This window comes from Crocodylus porosus, unplaced genomic scaffold, assembly GCF_001723895.1.
Source record: "Crocodylus porosus isolate Cpor-Errol unplaced genomic scaffold, CroPor_comp1, whole genome shotgun sequence".
In the NCBI taxonomy this organism is placed as follows: domain Eukaryota; kingdom Metazoa; phylum Chordata; order Crocodylia; family Crocodylidae; genus Crocodylus; species Crocodylus porosus.
The window spans coordinates 508196-513140 of record NW_017728938.1 but is presented as its reverse complement, the minus strand read 5'-3'; positions in this window follow the sequence as shown (position 1 = coordinate 513140).

Here is a 4945-nt window from a genome sequence, read left to right as displayed (position 1 = left end):
AGAGGGGAGTTCCCTAACCTGTAGGTATGGTGCCGGTTGTTCCTCCCGAGGTTCATCACCTTGCACTTGTCTGTGTTGAAACCCATCCTATTGAGGTGCACTGACCCTGGCACCAGAGAGAGGACAGCATTTTGGGGTGCGCAGACCTCAGCCCTACAGCAAAGGGCCAGGCACAGCTATGGCCACCTGAGCCTATCTGTGGGGGTTCGAGACCCCAAGGAGGAAAGCTGGAGCCAGGCACGGCTACAGCCACCTGAGCCCATCTGAGTGTGAGAAGCCCCAGAGCAAAGGTGGGCAGCGATTGATGAGCACCTGTGGGGTACGGTTGCGAGACAAGGGCTGCAGAAAGCACAAGCGCCTGTGGGGGCGCAGAGGCAGAGAGCGAGACAGACCAAACAACGTTGGGTACATCTGCGAGGCTTGGGGCATGGTACAGGGGTGGTTGGAGCCATGCATAGCCCATAAGGCTGGGGTGCCTGGAACCCCATTATCAGAACAAGACTCAGGGTAGCAGGGAGAACCATGACCAAGAAGACGAAAGGCAGCCTCCCTTTAATATTCATAAGATCAAGGCATGGCAGGCGAGATGTGAGGGTGCTTGGAAGCAAACTTGGCACGGTAAGGGTGTGCTGGGGAGATCATGGCCACCCCTAGGACCCTGCTCTGTGACACTTATGTCAGTCAGAAATTATCACTGTATAGCTAAATACTGGACTTTGCTTTGCTTTGGGCTCATTTAACCATGAATACTTGTAGTAAATAAAGCCTTTCTGTCATGAATGCCACGTGCCTCCAGAGGCTGGAGGGGCATGGCGAGCTCCTGCAGGCAGCATTGGTGCTGTCAGTGCTGGGAGCATGGTGGCAGCAAGTGAGGAGTTCCCACAGGTAACTGCAGCACTGGCAGTGGTGGGGGGAGGTGGTAAGTGCCCACCAGTGGTTGGCAACCACCCAGAGACACTGCCGGCAGCATCAGTGATGGCCAGCAGTGGTCACAGACTGCCCACAGGTGCCGCTGGCAGTTGGGGGTGGGCGGCGAGCGGTGACCTCCCATAGGTGCCGCCAACACTGTCAGTGGTGCCTTTTTGCAGGGGGTGCACATGCACCTCTTACACATCCCCTCAGATTTTTCATTTTAATGGAGAAATGCATAGATTTTCCACTTCTGTAAAAAGCTCTCTGTGGGGTAGCAGTGTTCCAGCCTGCACGGGGCTGGGGGGAGTAGGAGAAGGGCAGTCAGGCAGGGGGCACCATGTGCGTGTGCATGCTCACACATGCACATGGCTGCCAGGAGATGGAGAGCAGCTTCCACAGGTAAGTCTGGCAGGGGGGGATGGGGGATTGAGGCGCCCATAGGTAGGGGGGGATATAGGCACGGCTGGGGCTGATTCCCAGATGGGGTGGTGCATGAAACTTGGGGCCTGAGGCCAGAATGTGCTGCCACAGGGCTCTGTCGGGGGGTGGAATGAAATGCAGGCAGGAGGGGGTGGGGCTGGTTTCCCACTGCTGTGTGCACTCCTGGAGGGAGGAGGGGGAGCACATACCCCCAGATTTGTGCGTGGGATGGGGGCAGGGGCAGGCTGCCTGCTTGTGGGCTCAGGCTCCCTGCCCTCCTCCGGGACCTCCACAGCCCAATGGGTGGAACCTGTCACCGCAGGGAATCTCCTTGCCTTTGCAAGCCCCACACTGCCTTAGCAAAGCACTCCCTGCCCCACTGCTACCTGGTGGGCAGAAGGTGCCTCAACATGGCAGCACAGAGCTCCCAGAAGTGGCAATGAGTTTCCTTGCTTAGCCCTGCTCTACCTTAGATTTCATGGATTTTAGGGCTGGAAGAGACCTTGCAAGATCATTGGGTCCAGCCCCCCTGGATCATCGGATACAGCCCAAAGGGCAGGCAGTCAGCAGGGGTCAGATGATCCCAGCAAGATAGGCATCCTGTTGAAGAAATCCAGAGTAGGTTCCTGCATCACCTCTGTGGGAAGTCTGTTCCAGGCCCTGGGGACTAGGACGGTAAATAAGTTTTCCTTATGTCCAGCCGAAATTTTGTGACTGTTGGACCTAGTCTTTGCATGGGGTGTCCTGGTGAATAGACATCCTCCCAGTTCCCAGTGCAAACCCCTTATATACTTATAGGCTGCCACCAAATCACCCCTGAGCCTGTGCTTTTTCAGGCTGAAGAGTCCCATGTCTTTCAGCCTCTCCTCAAAAGGCCTACTCTCTTGTCCTTTAATCATTCACATGGCTCTCCTCTGGACTCTCTCAAGGTACTTGACATCCTTTCTGAATTGCAAAACCCAGAACTGGACATAGTATTCCAGCTGTGGTCTCACCAAGGCCGAGTAAAGTGAGAGGATAACTTCCCGGGTCGTTTGAGAAGCATCGGAAGATGCAGGCCAGAGTTCTGTTTGCTTTGCTGGTTGTGGCATTGAATTGGTGGCTCATGTTCATTTTGTGGTCAATCATGACCCCCAAGTCTCTTTCAGATGTGGTGCTAGCTAGCATAGCACTGCTGAGTCTAGACGTGTGGTGTGGGTTCATTCTCCCAAGGTGGAGCACCTTGCATTTCTCGGTGTTGAATGCCAACAGTTTTTAATCCGCCCACCTTGTAAGCCTGTTGAGGTCACTCTGGATTGTCAGCCTATCCTCTAGGATGACCGCACTTCCCCATAGTTTGGTGTTGTCAGCAAACTTAGCCAGTCCACTAATAACAGCCGAGTCCAGATTGTTTATAAACGCACTGAAGACTACAGGTCCAAGAACGGAGCCCTGGGGGACGCCACTGGGTACAGTGCACCAAGCTGATTCTGTTCCATCAATTATCACTCTCGGTCTGTCCACAGAGCCAGTTCCCCAGCTATTGGACTGTGAAATTGTCTAGGCCTCGGTTCCCCAATTTTTCCATGAGGTCATCATGGAGGACAAGGTTAAAGGCTTTCTTGAAGTCTAAAAATATGATATCTACCTCTTTTCCTTTGTCCAAGTGATGCATCACCTGGCCATAGAAGGAAATCAGGTTGGTCAGACAAGATCTACCTGCCACGAAGCGGTGTTGACTATCTCTCAGAATATTACCTTCTGTTACGATGTCGGTAATGGTTTCTTTGATCCCCACCCCCCAAAGGATTGAGGTCAAGCTAATTGGCCTGTAGTTCCCTGAATCTTCCCTTCTCCCTCTCTTGAAGATAAGCACCACATTGGCCCTCTTCCAATCATCAGGCACCTTGCCAAATGCCACGAGTTCTCAAATATCCTCACCATAGGCCGTGTTATACCTTGTTGCTCCAGGTTTCACCTGCTGGGCCACAGAAGTCCTGGAGGAAGGGCAGCAAGATGGGGAGCCTGAGCCTGCAGCAGGCAGCCCACACCTGCCCCCACCCCAATGGGCTCCGATATGGCCATGCCACCTATGGGGGAGGGGGCTCCTTTAGAAGGGTTGTGGGTGGGGAGTGAGGAGCACCAGCAGGGCATGGAGGGCTGTGGCTTGGGAGTGAGGTACCTTGACATGTGTCCTGGTGAGTGAAGGGAGCAGGGGGAGCTCTGATTTTTTTTTTCCCCATGATAAAAAAACCAAAATCAAATACCAAAATGTATAGGTACTTAGAATGTATTTTATTATAGTGATTGAGGCACTGGTAGGCTTCCGAATTGCTTTAAAATGTAAATGTATCAATCAAACAGTGTTCAATGGATACCTATATATATAATAGGCATTTCCTTTTAATAGTGAATTTTGTGGTTTTTTAATCAGAGAAGTTGCAATTTTTTAAACAGAGGAAACCAGGATCCCCTGCTCCTCATACTGCTGGTAGAGTGGCGGGCATGGGGCTTCCAGTGGTGGCAGCAGAAACAGGTTTTACTGCCCTGCTCCACCCTCCCACACTGTGTCCTGCCCACTGGGATGCAGAGGTGGCTCCTGCTAATGTTAGTCCAGCCAAGCTACAGTCCTGTGCATGCTGTGGGCATACAAATCTGGAGGAGCATGTGCCTCCCCCATGCTTCCCTGACACATTGCCTGTGCACACCCTCCCCCCCCAGATCCAAAGCATCATCTATGTCCTCTACGCCACAGACTTACCTGTGGGGAGCTACCACGTGTATGTGTGCACATGTACATGCATGTAGTACCCCTTGCCTGATAGCATCCTCCCAGCCCCAGGCAGCCCCTTGTAGGCTGGAACTCTGCTAGCCTGCAAGGGAAAACCAATGGTTTCCCACATTTTTCTCCTTTAAAGGAGAAAATTCATCACTTTCTCCCTTAAAGGAGAAAAGCTGTTTGAAAACCCAGATCCCTGTTTACTAGTATGCACAGTGTTAACATATGGTGAAGCAACAGCAGCATCTATTTTTTTTTAATGTATGCAAAACATGATTCATTTTTAAAGTTCGCTCGCAACCCTCTCATATATTCTTGCAACCCACTTTTGGATTGTGACCCATGGGTTAAGAAATACTGCATGAGTTTAGCATTTATCAACCCATGGGTCATGACCCAAAAGTAGGACACAACAATATTTCAAAGGGTCATGAGCTGTGACAGGGCAGAGGGGTGGTGGGAAGGCACCTGTCCCTTTCAGCAGGGGACAGCTGTGTGGCTGGACTGGCAGCACTGGGTCTGGTGCTGTGCTTGTGGAGCAGGAGCGGCTGGGAGATGCTGTTTGGAGGATGGGAGGAGCCATGACCAGGCTGCCTGGCATGATAGTCCCAGCCCAGTTAAGGGGAGGTGTCACAGGCCTCTCTTCTTCCTCCCTCAAGCCCATAGTTTCATAGTTTGTAGGGTCGGAAGGGACCTTAGCAGATCATCAAGTCCAACCCCCTGCCATGGCAGGAAAGAGTACTGGGGTCAAACGACTCCAGCAAGGTATTTGTCTAGCCTCCCCTTAAAGACCCCCAGGGAAGGAGCCAGCACCACTTTGCTTGGAAGTTGGTTCCAGATCCTAGCCGCCCTGAC